Raw genomic sequence first — 21,010 nt, forward strand, 5'->3', positions numbered from 1 at the left:
CTTGAACCAGCGCTCATGTGGGATACCAGCAGTGCAGGCTGCACTTTAACCCTCTGTGCCACGATGCTGGCACCCGTGACTTCCTTCTTACATCTCTGTTGTGTCTCCTTTTCTGTCTTCTGCCTGCTGCCCAGAGTAGCATCAGCCATGTTGTATTTCCTGTATTCCCCTTTGGATATTCTGTGTACCAGTAGTATATACAGATAATAAATATGTAGCCTTGTAGACAGACTTTCTGGATTGACAGCCTGGCTCCAAGGTCAGGTGGTAAACTGTGTCCCCTTAGGCAATTAAAAAATTGAGAGTGAGCCGTTAGCCCAGTGGTTGAGATGCCTGCATCCCACAGGAATGCACGAATTCAGGGCCAGGCTCCAGCTTCTCCTCAGTGCAGACCCTGGAAGGCGGTGGTGATGGTGCAAAATACAATGGGGCTCCTGCCACCCAGGTAGGAGATCTGTCTGGAGTTCTTGGCTCCTGGTTGTGCTGTCATGGGTTTGAAGAATGAACCAGTGGATGGAAATGTGTGCGCTCTCTCGTTTTATGTTGGCATCCCTGTCTTCACGTCACACTGAAATCCTTGATGTTTCTGCATTGTGCTTAATTGAACTTGAAGTTCTCGCAAAAGCCGGCACAGGAGATGCCCTACGCAGACTTATGAGTACAGTCATTTTTCCTCCAGCCACTTGCGTGGTCAAGGTATGGGAATAAAGAAGGAAAGAGAAATGGAAGAGGGGGTGGAGGGAAAGAGAAATGGAGGATTCCCGTGAGAATCCAGGGGGAGAGGAGGATGTGTGATTCTTGAGCTCAGAGATGCGTGCTTTCTCCCCACTTCACTCACCAGTCACTTCCTTAAGAAGCTGGTAGGAAGTCAGAGCAGCCTCTTCTTACACGTGGTGGTGCTGTGGAGCCTGCTGTCCCCGGTGCAGGGCACCCTGGGCTTGGCCCCATGTTTAATTGGATCATTTCATTCTAAGTAAAGTTACACCTCATTGATCTAACAGTTACATTGCTTAAAAACAAACATTAAATTTATCAATCAGTTTTGGAGTTAGGCTCAGAGCCACAGTCAGCAGTACTACAGAGGAGAGCCCCCACTCTTCTTGTCCCTTCCAAAAAAAAAAAACCTCTCCTTTTAACTTCTCAAGGTTACATCAGAACCAGTCCCTTCCCATTGAAAATTGCTGAACAGCTTATTGGAATGCTTCATATTCACATATAAAAGTTTGTAAGTTCTTTCCGGCTGAATAGTATATGGTCTGAAGTTTGTTTTTAACTCCCAAACTTAGGGCACAGTTTCACTTTCTCCTTTTCTTTCTGGATCTGTTTTAAAGTTTCTATCTCTTCCTCTTTTTTTTTTCTTAAGTTTTATTTATTTATTTGAAAATCTGTTACACAGAGATAGAAGGAGAGGCAGAGAGAGAGGTCTTCCATACACTGGTTCACTCCCTAGATGACTACTGCTTTCCCAGGCCATTGCAGAGAGCTGGATAGGAAGTGGAGTAGCCGGGACTCAAACCGGTGCCCATATGGGATGCTGGCACAGCAGGCAGCGGCTTTACCTGCTGTGCCACAGCGCCAGCCCCTCCAGGGCTTCATCAATCTTATCCTTAGCTATGAACTCTGCAGTTGATACTTTTTCCTATTTTGTAAATTACCAGCAAATATTTCTGCTTTGACTGTTACTTTATAGTAACAAAATATGAATGATTAGCTTAACCAATAAAATCCTTAAATGGTTACTTGATGTGGAATATTTGCAGCCTACATCATCTGATAGTATTGTATCTAATAGTAGTGGAAGGAGTTGACCCAAAGACAGATATAATAATCCAACTTCAGTGTAATGGAGCCTCAAAATTTGTTCCACAAGGTATTTTCCCCCAGAAACCTTTTATTTAAGGAATACAAACTTCACGTATTTCATAAATACAACTTTAGGAATATAGTGATTCCTGCCACCATACCTCCCCTCCCACCCTTCTTCCTCCTCCCTCTCCTATTCCCATTATTGATTTTTACTAAGATATATTTTCTTTTTTTTTTTTTTTTTAACTTTTTGACAGGCAGAGTGGACAGTGAGAGAGAGAGACAGAGAGAAAGGTCTTCCTTTTGCCATTGGATCACCCTCCAGTGGCCACCGCGGCTGGCGTGCTGCGGCCGGCGCACCGCGCTGTTCCGAAGGCAGGAGCCAGTTGCTTATCCTGGTCTCCCATGGGGTGCAGGACCCAAGGACTTGGGCCATCCTCCACTGCACTCCCTGGCCACAGCAGAGAGCTGGCCTGGAAGAGTGGCAACCGGGACAGAATCCGGCGCCCCGACCGGGACTAGAACCCGGTGTGCCAGCGCCACTAGGCAGAGGATTAGCCTGTTGAGCCACAGCGCCGGCCACTAAGATATATTTTCAACTAAATTTATGAATGTATGATTAACTCAATACTAAGTAAAGAATTCAACAAATTGTATGAAAGAAAAAAAAAAAAACTGTTCCTCAACAGTTGAGACAAGGTCTGGTCAAAGTCATTGCACCTCAAAGTGTCAATTTCACATCTATAGATTACCTTTTAGGTGCTCTATCAGTTTCCAAAGACTGGGGATAAAATATGGTATTTGTCCTTTGGGGACTGGCTTATTGCTGTAAGTATGATGTTTTCCAGTTTCATCCATTTTGTTGCAAATGAGAGAATTTCATTTTTTTAACTGCTGTGTAGTATTCCATGGTGTACATATCCCATAATTCATTCAGTTTTGAGTTAATGGGCATTGGGTTGACTCCATGTCTTAGCTACTGTAAATTTAAACATAGGGGTACAGATAACTTCCATATGCTGATTTAATTTCCTTTGGCTAGCTTCCCAGGAGTGGGATGGCTGGGTCCCATGGTAGGTCTGTGTTCACATTTCTGAGGTATCTCCCTACTGTCTTCCACAGTGGCTGTACCAGTTTACATTCCCACCAACAGTGCATTAGGATACCTTTTCCCCACATTCTCACCAGCACTTGTTGTTTGTTGATTTCTGTATGAAAGCCATTCTAACTGGGGTGAGGTGACACTTCCTTGTGTTTTTGATTTGCATGTCCCTGATGTCTAGTGATCCTGAACATTTTTTCATGCGTCTGTTGGCCATTTGGATTTCCTCTTTTGAAAACCGTCTGTCTAAGTCCTTGGCCCATTTCTTCACTGAGTTGTTTGTTTTGTTGTTGTTGAGTTTCTTGAGTCTGTATAGATTCTGGTTATTAATCCTTTATCAGTTGCATGGTTTGTAAATGATTTCTCCCATTCTGTCAGTTGCCTCTTCACTTTGCTGAGTTTTTGTTTTGCAATGCAGAAGCTTCTCAATTTGATATAATTCCATTTGTCAATTTTGGCTTTCATCGCCTGAGCCTCTGGGGTCTTTTCCAAGAACTTTTATTTTTTATGAGATTTTTATTTTATTTATATGTCAGGTAGAATTATAGACAGTGAGAGGGAGAGACAGAAAGGTCTTCCATATGCTGGTTCATTTCCCCAAATGGCCCCAACTGCCAGACTGGGCCGACCTGAAGCCAGGAGTCAGGAGCTTCTTCCAGGTCTCCCACGCAGATGCAGGGGCCCAAGCACTTGGGCTATCTTCTACTGCTCTGCAGGTCATAGCAGAGAAATCTGAAAAGGAGCAGCTGGGACAAGAACTGGTGCCCATATGGGATGCCAGTGCTATAGGCAGAGGATTAACTTAATGCCCAACAGTGCCAGCCCCTCCGAAAACTCTTTGCCTATGTTAATGTCTTACAGGGTTTTCTCAATGTTCTATAATATTATGATGGTATTGGTCATAGATTTAGGTCTTTGATTCATTTTGAGTGGATTTTTGTGCAGTGTAGGGGTCTTACTTCACACTTCTGCTGTGGAGATCCAGTTTCCCCAGCACCATTTGTTGGAGAGACCATCCTTGCTCCAGGGATTGATTTTAGCTCCTTTGTCAAAGATTACCTGGTTGTAGAAGCATGAGTTGATTTCTGCTGTTTCTGTTCTGTTCCATTTGTCTATCCATATGTTTTTATACCAATACCAGGCTGTTTTGATTATAACTGCCCTCTAGTATGTCTTGAAATCTGGTATTGTTATACCTCTGGCTTTGTTTTTGTTGCATAAGATTGCTTTAGCTATTCAAAGATTCCTGTGTTTCCATAGGCACTTCAGCGTTGTTTTTTTTTTGTTCTTTCCTCTATATCTGAGAAGAATGTCATTGGTATTTTGATCAGTATCACATTGAATCTGTAAATTGCTTTTGGTAGTGTGGACATTTTGATGATGTTGATTCTTCCAACTCATGAACATGGAAGATTTTTTAGTTTTTTTTATGTCTTCTATTTATTTTTTTTAATGTTTTGTAATTCTAAGAGGAGCTATTGTGAATGGGATTGATCTTAGAAGTTCTTTTTCTGTGTATATGAAGGCTATTGATTTTTATGTGTTGATTTTTTTTTTGACAGGCAGAGTGGATAGTGAGAGAGAGACAGAGAGAAAGGTCTTCCTTTGCCGTTGGTTCACCCTCCAATGGCCGCCGCGGCCAGTGCGCTGCGGCCGGCACACCGCGCTGATCCGAAGCCAGGAGCCAGGTGCTTCTCCTGGTCTCCCATGGGGTGCAGGGCCCAAGCACTTGGGCCATCCTCCACTGCACTCCCTGGCCACAGCAGAGAGCTGGCCTGGAAGAGGGGCAACCGGGACAGAATCCGGCACCCCAACTGGGACTAGAACCTGGTGTGCTGGTGCCACAGGCGGAGGATTAGCCTTTTGAGCCATGGCGCCGACCATGTGTTGATTTTATATCTTGCCGCCTTACCAAACTCTCTATGAGTTCTAATAGTCTCTTAGTGGAGTCTTTTGGGTCGCTATGTATAGAATCATGTCATCTGCAAATCGGGAAAACTTGACTTCCTTCTTCCTAATTTGTACCCCTTTGATTTCTTTTTCTTGCCTAATGGCTCTGGCTAAAACTTCCAGAACCATATTGAATAGCAGTGGTGAGAGTAGGCATCCTTGTCCAATTCCAGATCTTAGTGGGATCCTTCCAGGTTTTCCCTATTCAGTAGAACGCTGGCTGTGTTTGTCATAAATTGCCTTGATTGTGTTGTGGAATGTTCCTTCTCTACCCCGTTTGCTTAAAGTTTTCATCGTGAAAAGATGTTGTGTTTTATCAAATTCTTTCTCTGCATCTATTGAGATAATCATATGGTTTTTGTTCTTCAGTTTGTTAATGTTGATATATCATATTAATTGATTTGCGAATGTTGGACCATTCCTGCCTACCAGGGATAAATCCTACTTGGTCTGGGTGAATGGTCTTTCTGATGTGTTGTTGAATTTGATTGGTTAGTATTTTGTTGAGGATTTTTGTGACTTTGTTCAGGGAAATTGATCTGTAATTCTCTTTCTCTGTTGCATCTTTTTCAGGTTTAGGAATTAAGATAATGCTGGCTTCATAGAAGGAGTTTGGGAGGATTCCCTCCCTTTCAGTTGTTTTGAATATCTTGATTAAAAATGGAGTTAGTTGTTTAAATGTCTGGTAGAATTCAGCAGTGAAGCTATCCGGTCTTGGGCTCTTCCTTATTGGGAAGGTCTTTATTACTGATTAAATTTCCATCTTGGTTGTGGGCCTGTTTAGGTTTTCTGTGTCTTCATGGCTCAATTTAGTTAAGTTGTATGTGTATAGGAGTCTACCCATTCCTTCTAAGTTCCATATTTCTTGGCATACAGCTCTCTAGTAATTTCTGATGATTCTTTTTATTTCTGTAGTGTCTGTTGTTGCATTTCCTTTTTAATCTCTTAATTTTATTGATTTGAGTCTTCTCCCTGTTTTGTTGTTGTTGTTGTTTAGTTGAGCCATTGGTGTGTCAATTTTGTTTATTTTTTCGAAAAATCAGTTCTTCATTTCACTGGCCTTTTGTATTTTTTTGTTTCAGTTTTGTTTATTTCTTTAATTTCAATTATTTTCTCCTACTAGTTTTGGTTTGGTTTGCTGTTTTTTCAAGGTCCATGAGATACATTGATAGCTCATTTATTTAGTACCTTTCTAATTTCTTGATGTAGGCACCAAATGCTATAAACTTAACTCTTAACATGACTTTTGCTATATTCCGTAAGTTTTGGTATGTTGTATTGTTGTCTTTATTCATTTCCACAATTTTTTTTATTTCTCTTCTGATTTCTTCACTGTTCATTCAGGAACATGTTGTTCAGTCTCCATGTGTTTACATATTTTGTTTTTTAAGATTGATTTATTTATTTGAAAGGCAGAGTGAGAGAGAGAAAGAGAGGGAAAGAGAGAGCACACTCTTCAGTCTGCTGGTTCACTCCCTGGATGGCTAAAACGGCCAGTGCTGCCAATCTGAAGCCGGGAGCTTCTTCTGGGTCTCCTACATGGGTGCAGGTGCCCAAGCACTTGGGCCTCTACTGCTTCCCCAAGCAACAACAGAGAGTTGGATCAGAAGTGGAGCAGCCAGGACATGAACCGGCACCCATATGGGATGCCAGCACCGCAGGGTGTGGCTTAACTCACTATGCCACAGTGCCAGCCCTATTTACATATGTTTGGAGATTTTTTTATTTAATGAATACATTTTTACATAGATACAACTTTAGGAATATAGTGGTTCTTTCCCCTATGCCCCACACCCCCCAACTCCCATTCCCACCTCCCATTCCCTCTCCCATCTCCTTCTTCATTATGGATCATTTTTAGTATGACTTTATATACAGAGGACCAACTCCATGCTAATCATAGACTTCATAAATTTGCCCCCACACCCCACACAACATATAGATTACAGTTTGGGGAGAGAATTTGCAGTGGATTCTCATATTATAATTCAATAGGGACAGAAGCCCTACCTGGCAAGCAAGTGGGCAGTGACTACTATTGTTCCTTTAACAATTAACACTCTTTTTTTGTGAGGTCAGTGATTATCCGAGGCTCTTGTCCTGGGCTGCCAAGGCTATGGAGGCCTTTTGTGACCATAGACTCTGCCGGTATTTGGACACGGCCATAAGCAAAGTGGATGCTCTCCTCTCCCTTCAGAGAAGAGTGTCTCCTTTGATGACCCTCTCTTTCCTCTGAGGTCTCATAGAGAGCCTCCGTGTAGGATTTTTTTTTTCCCCACAGAGTCCTTTCTTTATGTTTTGAGATTCTTGAGTCTTGACTTCCAGCTTCATTCCATTGTGGTCTGAGGAGATGCATGGCATGATTTCAGTTTTTTTGAATTGGCTGAGATTTCCTTGAAAGCCTAGCATGTGCTCCAGCGTAGAGAAAGTTCTCTGCACTGGTGAGAAGAGTGTTACTCCACATCTGCGGTATGAAGAGTTCTGCAGATTTCCCTTCGATCCATTTGGTCTGTAGTGCCGATTAACTCTGCTGTTTGCTTGCTGATCTTCTGTCAGGTTGATCTGTGCATTGCTGAAAGTGGAGTATTGAAGTCCCCCATTGCTATTGGTTTGGAGTCTTTGTCTCCCTTTAGATCCTTTAATATTTTTTTAAATAGCCAGGTGCCCTGTAATTAGGTGCATATACATTTATAATAGTTACATCTTCCTGTGGAATTGATCCCTTAATCATTACATAGTGCTTTTCTTTGTCTCTTTTAATAGTTTTTTTTTTTTTTTGTTAAAGTCTATTTTGTCTAATATTAGCATAGCTACATCAGCTTTTTTTTTTTCTTTGTGTTGGCATAGAATATCTTTTTCCATCCTTTTACTTTTTGTCTGCGTGTATCTTTGTTGTTGAGATGTGTTTCTTGTAGGCAGCAAATAGCTGGGTTTTGTTTTTTAATCCATTCAGCCAGTCTGTGTCTTTGAACTGGAGAGTTGAGGCCATTTACATTCAAGGTGACTGTTGATAAGTAGCAGCTTGGCCCTGCCGCTTTCCCATAAATATTCCTGTTGTTTACTTTGGATTTCCTTCGTACTTCTACTGGGAGATTTTCTGCCTTCACCTTCTTTCATAGTGATAAGTGTGTTTCTCTACAAGGTATTTTTTAACTGCTTAGATTCTCTTTTGTGCTTGTTAAAATTCAGCCTCTGCCGGAAAATTAGCCGGTTCTGCCATGAAGGTCTGAGAAAGGTCTGTTTATTTAATGAGTGTTCTTTTATGCAATGCTAACAAAATGTTTTTAATATAAATATGGAAATTGGGGTAAAATTCCTGTTCTTACAAGAAATATGTTTTCCTAGCTACCACTGGTTTGATAGACGCCATGGTGGGGTGGCTCGATCTGTTTATGTTTCTTTGGAGTGTTCACTGATAATAAAGAGGAATCTGTCTGAAAATAGGAAGAGCATGGTGACAGCAGGGAAAGAATTAAAGTTAGACTTTTTTTTTTTTTGGACAGAGAGACAGAGAAAGGTCTTCCTTCCATTGGTTCACCCCCCAAAATGGCCGCTACGGCTGTGCACTGCGCCGATCCGAAGCCAGGAGCCAGGTGCTTCCTCCTGGTCTCCAATGCGGATTCAGGGCCCAAGCACTTGAGCCATCCTCCAGTGCCTTCCCGGGCCACAGTAGAGAGCTGTACTGGAAGAAGAGCAACCGGGACTGAATCCGGCACCCCAACCGGGACTAGAGCCTGGAATGCTGGCACTGCAGGCGGAGGATTAGCCTAGTGAGCCGTGGCACCGGCCAAAGTTAGACTTTTCTTAGCCCTAGTAAAATAAAAGCAGAGTAAAATTCTGAGTGCTTCTAATAATAAAGAGACTCATAGCCCAGTTCTCTCCAGGAGCAGGTCTTGAAACATGGACTGTTGTTTAAATAATTTACTTGGGACATGGTCTTAAGGGACAGGAGGACAGGAGTAGGGACTGGGTCAAGTGAACCAGCGAAAGAGGAAAAGATAAAGGCAGGATGTGTTATTGTGTGACCCTCTGCTTAAGGACAGGGGCTCAGTCCCCTTGAGCCACCTCTGTTGTACACCTTAGGCCGCCTGAGGGATGAAAGGAAGAAGTACTTGTCTGCTGGCTTCCGTTTTCCGTCTACTGGTGGTTGTCCTGTGGTATCGTATTGCCTCTGTGTGTTCAGTGTGCATGTGCAAAAATCCAGAAGAGGTCCCTGCTTCCTGCCAGACTGCTTCAGAAGACAGTAAGCAAGACTGGCTAACGTACCTGTTCACCCTTCACTGCACCATACACCTCCGCTGGGGCCTGAGCCCGAGATGAGGCCAGGGATGAAAGCTCATCCAGGAGGTGTCTAATGTGGAAAAAGTGTGTGGGATAGCTAGAGTAAGGGCCAAAAACATGAGAGTACTGGACTCTAAAAACAAACCAGTTTAATTTAAAATAGAGGAGCCAACCAAGAATTAGAAGTATGGACTCGCAGAATTCATAAACACACTTATTCAACAAGTACTTGCTGATTGCTTTATAATGGGAGGTGCCAGCATTCAGCAAACCTAGTAGAGGAGTTGAGTCAGTGGTGGTCAGTACTGTGCTGGGGCAAGTAGAAGCAGCAGTTAGTCTACTTAGGAGGGCCCCCAGCCCAGATTTGGGTGAGGAGTGGGAGACAGGGAAAACCTTCCTGATCAGGTGGTCTGAATTCAGATGGAAACAGGAGAGCAAAGGCCCTCCTCCAGGCAGAGAGAAGGCGATTGCAAAGAGCACAGCCAAAATACAGAGAGAGAGGAGGCCCACAGAGTTGTGTGAGTCACAATAAGGAGCTCAGATTTTCCTCCTGGAAGCAGTGGCAACCATGAGCACGTTTTAAGCCTGGAGGACGTCAGCAGATCTGTTGCTTCACCTGCACATCCTTGAGAAGGTTTGAAGCATGAGCAAGGTCAAGAGCGTGGATGGGAGGATTCATCGGAGCGAAGAGACCCTCTCCTCTCTGGGGAGGACGAGGAAATGCTGCATCAGATGAACGCGCACACATTGGAGGGGCCGCCGTGAGTTGCGAACTTTCTCATCAGATGCCTTTCCTCTGCCCGTTGAAGTGGCTGCTGGTGAAGAGGGAGATCTGAGGCGGCTGCTGAGAGGCAGGGGACGCGGAGCTGAGCCAGGGGTTAAGGCTGTCAGGGGTCTAATCAGGAAGAGGTGCTGCTGCTTCAGCCGGGCTGCTGTGGGCACAGTGTTCCAGGGTTGGGACCTTGTCAGGCAAGAATTCAAGGCCTTTGTGAGAATGATGTCTGTTACAGTTTGATTGGGATCTGACTCCCCACACTCATGCAGATGTTTAGACCCCAAAGTCTTATGTTAATAATTAATGAATTAAAATGGTTGATTGATTAGGGGTGGAGAATTGATCTAATGATGTTGTCTAGGAGGTGGGCCTGGTGGAAGGGCTTGTGGTCACTGAGGGCTTGGCCTTGGAATGTAGTTCTCTGGGCGGTACTCCGGTGTAGCAGGTACATCCACCGCCTGTAGTGCCCGCATCCCATACGCGCTCCAGTTTGAGTCCCGGCTGTTCCACTTCTGATCCAGCTCTCTGCTATGATCTGGGAAAGCAGTAGAAGATGCCCCAAGTCACTGGGGCCCTGCACCCACATAGGAGACCTTGAAGAAGCCCCTGGCTCCTGGCTTCAGATCGGCACAGCTCCAGCCGTTGCAGCCATCTGGGGAGTGAACCAGTGGATGGAAGACCTCTCTCTCTCTGCCTTTACCTCTCTGTAACTTATCTGCCTTTCAAATAAATAAATAAATAAATCTTAAAAAAAAAAAAAAAAGCTGTAGTTCTCACCAGGGAGTTGAGGACCCTCCCTTCTTCCTTGCTTGCCATGTGCTTGCCCCTCCACCATCCTCACCAGATGCTTGAGCTAATGGGACTGCCCAGTCTTGTACCATGAACCTCCCAAACTGCAAGCTAAGAATTAGCAGCCCCTGTGAGAATGAGGGTGGTGGGGCCATTGCAGCAACTGTAAGCACAGGAAATGGTGCTCGGAAAGAGTGTCTTATTTTTCTGCTTCGGAATTACATCAAAGTGTGGCTTTGGGATTGAGAAGCTAACAGAATTGAGGTGAAAGTCACTAAGGAAGACTGTAAAGCAGCCACACTGTTTAATAGAAAATGGATATGTCTGAGAGGCTTTCATTTCTTGGAGCTGTGTGTATTTAAGAATGGTAGGTGGTGTCCTAAATGAAGCTCTATTTCTCTTACCAGATAACTAATGCTGCCAGCCCCAGGGAACAGAAAGTTAGAATGAAGTGCCTCACCTCCTCTGCTTCATTATACCACCGAGAAGACAGAATTACCTAGAGAAAGGAGAGACAGACACAGATCTTCATCTGCTGGTTCACTCCCTGAATAACCTCAAAAACAGCTGGGGCTGGGCCAGGCCGAAGCCAGGAGCTTCATCTTGGTCTCCCACTTGGATGGAGGGGCTCAAGTACTTGAGCCTTCTTCGTTTGCTTCCCAAAGTGCGTTAGCAGGGAGCTAGGTCAGCAATGGAGTATCCAGGTCTTGAACCGGCACATATATGGGATGCTGATACTGCAGGCAGCAGCTTAACCCACTGTGCCACAATGCCGGCCCCAGTAGAATATACTTTTTAAAGAAAACAGATAATTTTGGATTGATGATATCCTCAAAGGATCCATCTTAGTTTTAAAACAGTATTAACTACAATGTACTTAAGGACACACATTTTCTTTTTCTTTTAAGGTCTATTTATTTTAAAGGCAAAGTTAGAGGGAGAAACTCAAAGAGGTCCTCAAGTGGCCGCAATGGATGGGGCAAGGTTAAGTCAAAGCCATGATCCTGGAATTCCAGCTGGGACTCCTATATGGGTGGCGGAGGCCCAAGTACTTTGGCCATCTTCTGCTACTTTCTCAGAGCATTTACATGGAGCTAGTTTGGAAGTTGAGCAGCCGGGACTGGAACCAGTACTCATATGGGATGCCAGTGTCACACACTGTGGCTTAGTCTTCTACACCACAATGCCACCCCCTGTAGGGTGACTTTCAGGTATTTGAAATTGAAGACCCCTTGATCAAGAGCCCAAGTTTTGGCTGTAGGCAGAAATGGAGCTTCAGGCAAGAATGAAATAGTGTAAATCAGAACCCATCTGTAGTTAATAATTTGCTTCTGAGCTTTCCTTGTTCATTGCTAGCAGGCATCTGTTTCTTAATTCTAGTGATAAGCAAAATATCAGTTTTGCATATGGTTTGCATTTTGTGTGTTTTGTCCTTATGTATACACCTATCAGAGTGTAGAAATTGGAAAAATGGAATTAAAAGATAAGGAGCAGGATTTATTTAGCATAGCTGTAAATTGCTGGTTACGATGCCAACATCCCACATTGAATAACCTGGGTCACACACCCAGCTCTGCTCCTAATCCCAGCTTCCTCTGCTGCAGGCCCTGGGAGGCAATGCTGATGGCTCAAGCAGAGTGGGTTCTGCCACCCACATATGAAAAACTCAAGTTTATTTTGGTGCAAGAAAATTTTGAAATCTGCATAGTTTTCCCACAATAGGCATTTTCTTTGAACTTTTTTTGATGAGCTGTCATGTATTGACTTTGATGTAGTTGGTGAGGTGACAAATTGATTGTCTTCTTTTACAGTAGGTTGAGTAGGTTCAGTAAGTTTAGGACTATGACATAGACTCCTTTGTTTTCATAAAGAAGGTATCACTCAGTCAAGATCTTAATGTTTTTTTCTTGGGATCTAGCAGATTTACTATTTCAGGTATATCCAAAGATTATATCTCTTAACTAGATATTAAAAAGAAAACTCCAAAACTAAACAAAATTCTATGCCACGGGATCCCGCAGCATCATTGTTTACCATCCATGTTTTGCAGACTGCACAATCCCGTGCTCTTTTTTGTAGAAATATCTCTTTGCTTTTGTTTTCTTTGCAGAGGAACTGTTTTTGTCTGCCATGTGTCTGGATTCTCCAGATGTGTCTGCCTTTTGGGAAAGGCTCAATCCTGTAGATTTATGCTTGGACACTCTGGACAATCCCGTGCCCATTATTGTCTTACGTACCCAAAGATGCATTTTAGGGGCCAACGTTGTGGATCAGCAGATAAACCACTGCCTGCAGGGCCCGCATCCCATTTGGGTGCCATTTGAGTCCCAGCTCCACTTCTGATCCAGCTCCCTGCTAATGGCCTGGGAAAGGCAGCAGATGATGCCCCAAGTGCTTGGGCCCCTGCCACTCACTTGGGAAAACAGATGAAGCTCCTGCTTTGGGATGGGCCAGGTTATTGCAGTCATTTAGGGAGTGAACCAGCAGGTGGAAGATCTCTGTCTCTCCCTCCCTCTGTAACTCTGCCTATCAAATAAGTAAGTAAAATCTTTCAAAAAAATTTTAAAATGCATTTTTAGAATTATTTTACTCTAAATGAACAGTATTTGTGTGTCTTAGGGACAATTTCTTTTCTTTCTTTCTTTCTTTCTTTCTTTCTTTTTTTTTTTTTTTTTTTGACAGGCAGAGTGGACAGTGAGAGAGAGAGACAGAAAGGTCTTCCTTTTGCCGTTGGTTCACCCTCCAATGGCCGGCGCACCGCACTGATCCGATGGCAGGAGCCAGGGGCTTATCCTGGTCTCCCATGGGGTGCAGGACCCAAGCATTTGGGCCATCCTCCACTGCACTCCCTGGCCACAGCAGAGAGCTGGCCTGGAAGAGGGGCAACCGGGACAGAATCCGGTGCCCCGACCAGGACTAGAACCTGGTGTGCCGGTGCCGCAAGGCAGAGGATTAGCCTAGTGAGCCGCGGCGCCGGCTGGGACAGTTTCAATAGATAAATTTTGTTCTCATTTCCTTTTTGCTCACTCGTCAGTTTGCACAGGTATTTTCTTTGATGAGACAGCAGCAGAGAAGTTCGATAAGTATTCTGGACCTTGATGTCAAGAGCTCCGAGTTCTAGTTTCACATTTAGATCTAAGTTGAAGAAGAAAGTGTCCGTGTCTCCCACAGAGTGCTTGTGAAGTGTGTGACAGTTGCCTGAGAAAGTGTGCTGTGAGGTGCTCCGTAGCGCTCGCTACTAACCATCGCTGTTTGAACTGCTTGTCAGCATTTTCCTCACCTCCCATGTGTACTGACCTTACAGATCCAAAGCCAAGTATTGCTCCCATGGGAGCTTTGATCTTCATTGTGAATTAATGCCATGCAATTTTTCAAACCTCTGAATTAAACAAAATTTTACTGAACATTACCTAATATTCTGAACTTAACGTTTGCAAGTAAAATTAAAAGATGCCAGGGGAAGGGGGCTTGGTATTGTGATAATACTCAGTATAATTAAGTATTTAAACTGGTTTATTAAATTTGTATAATCCCCACCATTTAATGAGTTTTAAAAAGTTGCCGGCACTACAGTGATTATAAATTGAACTGTGTTTTTAATGTCTCTTTCTAAAGACATTTTGTTGTTAAATCCATTTTTGTGAATCCTTTGGTGAAAAAAATGTCTCTTTTGCAATGTTTAATAAGGCACTATGTTACATTGTAATTGTTTTAAAGATTTATTTGAAAGCAGTTATACAGAGAGAGGAGAGGCAGAGAGAGAGCGAGGTCTTCCATCCACTGGTTCATTTCCTAGATGGCCGCAATGGCTAGAGCTGCGCTGATCCAAAGCCAGGGGCCAGTAGCTTCCTCTGAGTCTCCCACACAGGTGCAGGAGCCCAAGGACTTGGGCCATCTTCCACTGCCCTCCCAGGCCGTAGCAGAGAGCTGGGTCGGAAGTGGAACAACTGGGACTCAAACCGGCATCCATATGGGATACTGGTACTGCAGGCGGCAGCTTTACCCATTATGCCATAGTGCCGGCCCCAATATTGCCCTTTTTTTTTTTTTTTTTTTTTTTTTAAGATTTATTTATTTATTTGAAAGAGTTACAGAGAGAAAGGAAGAGACAAAAATCATCTTCCACCTACTGGTGCACTCCCCAAATGGCTGCAATGGCTGGTGCTGGGCCAGACTAAAGCCAGGAGCTTCTTCCAGGTCTCCCACAAGGGTGCAGAGGCCCACCCACTTGGGCCATCTTCTGCCGCTTTCCCAGGCACATTAGCAAGGAGCTAGATCAGAAATGGAGCCAAACTGGCATCCATATGGAATGCTGGCATCACAGGTAGCAGCTTTAGCCACAATGCCGGCCCCTCATTGCTACTTTTTGAATTGCCAGTGGTACTACCATTTGCTTTTGGAGCATAGCCTTGGTGTTAAACTACAAACTACAGCAATTTCTTTTGTAACTGTATATTTTTGAAATTATTTTGAAAATAGTTTTAAAACTTTTTTTTTTGACAAGGCAGAGTTAGACAGTGAGACAGGTCTTCCTTCCATTGTTGGTTTACCCCCCAAATGGCTACCACGGCTGGCGTGCTGGGCCAGTCTGAAGCCAGGAAGGAGCCAGGTACTTCCTCCTGGTCTCCCATGTGGGTGCAGGGCCCAAGCACTTGGGCCATAACAGAGAGCTGGACTGGAAGAGGAGCAACCGGGACAGAATGCGGCGCCCCAACTGGGACTAGAACCTGGGGTACCGGCACCGCAGGCGGAGGATTAGCCAAGTGAGCCGTGGCGCCGGCCTAGTTTTAAAACTTTTAAGGAGGATGTAGTATGCACACATGAGAAACAGTGCTTTGTCGCATTATGTTATTTTTAGTCACAATCTCATTTTTTTTTAAGCTTTATTTCATTTATTTGAAAGAGTTACAGAAAGAGGTAGAGACAGAAAGAGAGGTCTTCCATCCACTGGTTCACTCCCTAGATGGCCACAACAGCTGGAGCTGTGCCAATCCGAAGCCAGGAGCTTCTTCTGGTTCTCCCACACGGGTGCAGGGGCCCAAGGACTTGGGCCATCTTCCACTGCTTTCCCAAGCCATAGCAGAGAGCTAGATCAGAAGTGGAGCAGCCGGGATTCGAACTGGTGCCCATATGGGATGCCAGCGTTTCATGTCAGGGCTTTAACCCGCTGTGCCACAGCACTGGCCTCTCATTTTGTTTTCAAAATACCTGAAATGAATAGTAGAGATTTTTTAAAGATATGTTACAAAAATCTGTTTGGATTGAAAGGACTGAATGGCACTGCCATACAAAGCCCAAGGTCTGCAGTTCTGTGCTGCTGCTGTTTATGAAACAGCCCGTGGCTTAGGAAGATGTGCTGGGATGGAAGAAGAGGACAGGCACACGGTGTCCGTGTCACACTCCGTCAGGACTGATGTGGGACACAGGGCAGAGTCCTAGGACTGGCCTGGAACAACACACAGTTTCCCTTATTACTGTCCAGCAGTTCTCTGTATCGATGACAGTTTTGCCTTATCGACTTGGTTGCTGGTTGCCTTCCTTAATGACGTGAAAGGAGTTTTAATGTTCTTATAGGAGTGCCCTGGTGCCCCCTACACCTTTTTGTTGTCAAAAACATGTTGCTTTGCACCAGCTCGGCAAGTGCAGTGTAATGTAGGGCAATGAAATGAGAACGGAAGCCGAGGGCGTCAGGCGATGGGGAAGCGAGTGAAACGAGCCAGCATCATGGACTTCGTGAGCACACGGGGGTAGCAGGAGCACTGGCGAAGCTCTGCGGAGTCTGCTGGCACTGCGAGAGGGCTGGCGCCCTGACCCGGGCGGCAGCACAGTGTGCAGCCGTCCAGACTTCTTCCTCTGCTGTCCTCAGAGCAGGCGGATAATCACGGGAAGAAAGAGGGCAAGACTGGCTCTCTAGTTCAGTATGTGTCTGTCTGTCACCTTGCAGAGAGGGCTTTGCCTGGAATAAGTAGATTGAATGTCCCATAAAGCACCCAAAGATGGCGGAATCAAAATCTGTTAACTGTGTGCTTTAAACAAGCAAGTTCTCGAGCAGCACCACAGCGGTCAGTAGTTCATGGCTGTCCCGCAAGTGTCTGTAAGTTCTTGTCAAGCAGTTGACTTTGATGTGGTTTACTATTGAATTAGGGTCCAAACTCCTTTCCAAACAAGGCCTCAGCCGAGTTTCACCAGTTACAGAAAGACCTGGAGCACAGGTTTGGAGCTTGGTGTGTCTGCCTCTGTCCCTGGATCCTCGCCCCTGCAGAACCAGCATCAGCCAGCGCAGGGTGTGCGGCCTGAGACTGGGCCTCTGGTGAGCTGTTTCCATTTGGTCTTGTAGCTGATTAATAGGAGTCTTATGGAGATTTCAGGTAATACAGTTCATCTGAAAATGGATCGACGGAGCAGAATTTAAAGCTGCTCAGCTTGATTAATTTCAACATTTAGAGTAAATTCAGAAAGAAAGGAAAATTATCCAAGGGTGATTTGGGAATTTGGACAGTAACAGACAGATGGCTGGAATGAACCAGAAAGCTGATGAAAGCTGGTAGTTGGCGCTAGGATGTCAGCTGTCTCTGAAGAACAGGAGACTCAGGTAGTCACCGTGAACCGCAGACATTGTGCGGCTACTTGGCCCTGTGTCACACGCGTCTGCATGTCCTGCCTGTGTAGGAAACAGTGTCTGGGCACCAGGGGTACAAGAAGTACCAAGTCCTTTGGCTGCCTCAAGGAGTTTACTGTCAGGTTTGGAAAGCTGTCCATATATAACAGCACTTTGATTTGTCTAAGTTATGTTTGTTTGTTTAAAAGGCAGAGTGACAGGGAGAGGGATACAGGGAGGGCTCGTGATATTTTCCATCCACTTGTTCACTCCTCAAATGCCCTCAACAGTGAGGACTGGATCAGGCCAAAGCCAGGAGGTCGGAACTCCATTTGGATCTCCCGTATGGGTGGCAGGGATTCAAATACTTGAGCCATCAATTTTCTGCCTCACAGGTATATTAGCAGGGAGCTAGGTCAAAAGTTGCGGTGGAACTTGATCCCAGGCACTCCAGCATGGGATGTAGGAGTCCCGAGTGGCACCTTGACTCACTATGCCTCAATACCTGCCCTTGGACCACTTTTAAGTTGCCATAATTAAAGTACAAGAAACTACGTTACCAGTGATGGATTTTATTGAAGTAAAATTGCTGGGATATTAAACTGCATTTTTCTAAATGATGTTGACCAAAATGTGTAAAATGAACACTAAGTATATTTTCCTTGTTGCTAATCTTTCTCAAATATTGAGCTGTTTTGCTGATTCCATTTTAATCTTTTCTTTTTAAAGATTTATTTATTTATTTGAATGGCAGAGTTACACAGAGAAGGAGAGGCAGAGAGAGGGGTCTTCCGTCCGCTGGTTCACTCCCCAGTTGGCCGCAATGGCTGGAGCTGCGCCAATCCAAAGCCAGGACCAGGAGCTTCTTCCGGGTCTTCCACATGGGTGCAGGAAACCCAAGGACGTGGGCCATCTCTCACTGTTTTCCCAAGCCAGAGCAGAGAGCTGGATCAGAATTGGAGCGGGAACTCAAACCGGCACCCATATGGGACTTCGGCCCCCACGATAGTCTTTAAATTGTGAGAGCAGATAAAAATAATGGAACTCTACAATCTGCATTTTTTAAAAATAAGGTCTCAAGAGTGACATTTTCTTTAATTTGTTTGCATAAATGACCTTGGAAACATTAACTCCATTCATTTCCTTTGTACTCTTATCTGGGATTAAAATAAAGCCTGAAATACGTTTCAGTTTTGCTTGTGAAAAGCTTTAGGATCCTAGCATAAACTGGACTATGTCTGGTGCATCTAGAACTGGAAGAGCAGGCCCCTGCTTACCAGGCTTCCTAGCCGAGCATACCCGTGTGTGTTGTAGGCATGATTCTGTGATTTAATGCAACATCAGAAAATCACTATTACAGTAGAGATGGAAAGTTGCATGTAGCTTTGACTTGATTTATTTGTTTTTTTGTGATGTTTTTTGAGGGAATCCTGATTTGGTATTTTGATTTTTTTCTTCATTTTCTTTTTTTCCCTGAAAAACCTTGGTTCTAGTTGCTACTGTTAAATTTTTTTTTAATTAAAAATTTTTGCAGACTTACTACTTAAGTAGTGTTTTGACTTGAAGACTCGGGTGTTTTGTGTACAAGATACTCTAAGAGAGTGAATGTGTAAAGTCCGTCTCAATTTTAAAGTGGCTGCCATTCATGATGGATAATGGAGGGTCCTAATAAGATTCTTCTTTTCCATTAAGGAAGTATCTTATAAATCCCCTGCTTACCTTAAATAATAAAGTAATAGAAATGAAGCATGTGCTATATTTTGGTTTTTGTTTTGTTTTGTTTTGTTTTTTTGACAGGCAGAGTGGACAGTGAGAGGGAGAGACAGAGAGAAAGGTATTCCTTTGCCGTTGGTTCACCCTCCAATGGCCGCCGCGGCCGGCGCGCTGTGGCCGGCACATTGTGCTGATCCGAAGGCAGGAGCCAGGTGCTTATCCTGGTCTCCCATGGGGTGCAGGGCCCAAGCACTTGGGCCATCCTCCACTGCACTCCCTGGCCACAGCAGAGAGCTGGCCTGGAAGAGGGGCAACTGGGACAGAATCCGCCGCCCCAACCGGGACTAGAACCCGGTGTGCCGGCGCCGCAAGACGGAGGATTAGCCTATTGAGCCGCGGCGCCGGCGCATGTGCTATATTAATGTCTATGTGTTGTTAGTGTACTGAAATACAATTGATCATTTGTAGTTAGGTTTTTTTGTTTTTTATCCAAATGTGTTCATTGGGAGGTTTCCCGCTCACCTTGATTCAGGGTGCTTGTAGTGCAGCTTCCTCGTGAAGGAACATCCTTCTGTAAGCCTTGCTTCTCCTCATGTAGGCTGGCAGGGGACAGTGGAGCAGCCGACACACAAAACTACTGTTTGAGCATGGCTGAAAGCTGTGGTGGTTTTATAGCATCCTGGGCACTTCACATCCGTGAAGTAGGAACTGGGGCTCTCGCCAGGCGCTGCTTCTTGTGTTTCCTCTTCTCTTTTGGAGAGGGATGGAGGAGATCCTTTGTGAGAGGCATGTTTGCTTGGGTAGGTTGTCACCGCCAGAAAGGCTGTAGTTAGTTTTAATCGTATTAAATGATATGTAACAGTTTACCATTGTATGCATGTTCAGGCATGCAGTTGAGTCACTACATTCACATTGTGCACCCATCTCCAGTTTTTTCATCTTGCGGACTGGAACTTTGTACTCATTAAATAATTGTTCCTGGTTGATTCTTCCCTCCAGCCACAACTCTGCAGTCTGTCTGTGAGTCTGTCTGTTCTAAGTGTCTCAGATAAGCAGTATCTTACACTATTTGTCCTTTTATGAACAACTTACTTCTCTTAGCATAGTGTCTTTAAGGGTTCATCCATGTTGTAAAATGTTTGAATTTCCCTCCATTTAAATACTGTATATATAAATAACATAATCCATATCCAAAGGGAGTATGTTCCAAAACCCCTAGTGGATGTCTGAAACCATGGGTAGTACTGAATTCCATAATTTTTTCCTAACCATACATATATATCATAAAATTTAATTTATAAATCAACCAATGTAAAATATTAACAATGACTAAGACTAAGAGCAATTATAATGATACTTTTAATTAAAGTTATGTGCATATCCTTTCTCACAGTATCTTAAGGTCCCATACCTACCCTTCTTATGATGTGAGATGATGCAGTGTCTGTCTGATACAATGAAGTAAGGTGAATGATGGAGCCATTGTGACATAGCATTAGACTACTACCTAAGGGTTCCCTGAACACCAACACTGCTCTATCACGACAGCCAATCTGGTAACCAAGACTCAACTAAGCGACTACTGATTGGGTATTATATACAGCATGGATACGGTGGACGAAGGATGATCACATTCTGGATGGAAGGGGATGGGGTAGAGCATAATGGCGCAAGACTTCGTCATGTACAGAAAGAAACTGCAGATGGGGGGGCGGGGCCCTGCTGCGTGTAGAAACAGCATTTCCCTTATCCATTCATCACGGTGGACACTTGAGTTGCTTCCACCTTTTGGCTCTTGTGAATAATGCTGCTATGAACATGGTATACAAATACCTGTTTGAATCCCTGCTTTCAGTTCTTCTGTGTATATGCACAGAAGTGGAATTCCTGAGTCACGTGAAAATTCTGTTTTTAGTTTTTGAAAGAACAGCCATATTGTTTTTTACCAGTAGTGTATAGGATTCCGGTTTCTCCCCATAGTCATTCTAATCGATGT

General features: G+C 44.2%; 1 protein-coding gene and 1 pseudogene across 7 annotated transcripts in view; one reads left to right on the forward strand and one right to left on the reverse strand.

Annotated features, from left to right (window-relative positions):
• Nucleotides 1-21,010, forward strand: part of ATE1 (arginyltransferase 1) — a 239,049-nt gene that overhangs the window by 135,298 nt on the left and 82,741 nt on the right. The window lies entirely within an intron of this gene.
• On the reverse strand, nt 16,391-19,810 carry LOC133776033 (small ribosomal subunit protein eS27-like; annotated as a pseudogene).

The sequence above is a fragment of the Lepus europaeus genome, chromosome 17, assembly GCF_033115175.1.
Source record: "Lepus europaeus isolate LE1 chromosome 17, mLepTim1.pri, whole genome shotgun sequence".
In the NCBI taxonomy this organism is placed as follows: domain Eukaryota; kingdom Metazoa; phylum Chordata; class Mammalia; order Lagomorpha; family Leporidae; genus Lepus; species Lepus europaeus.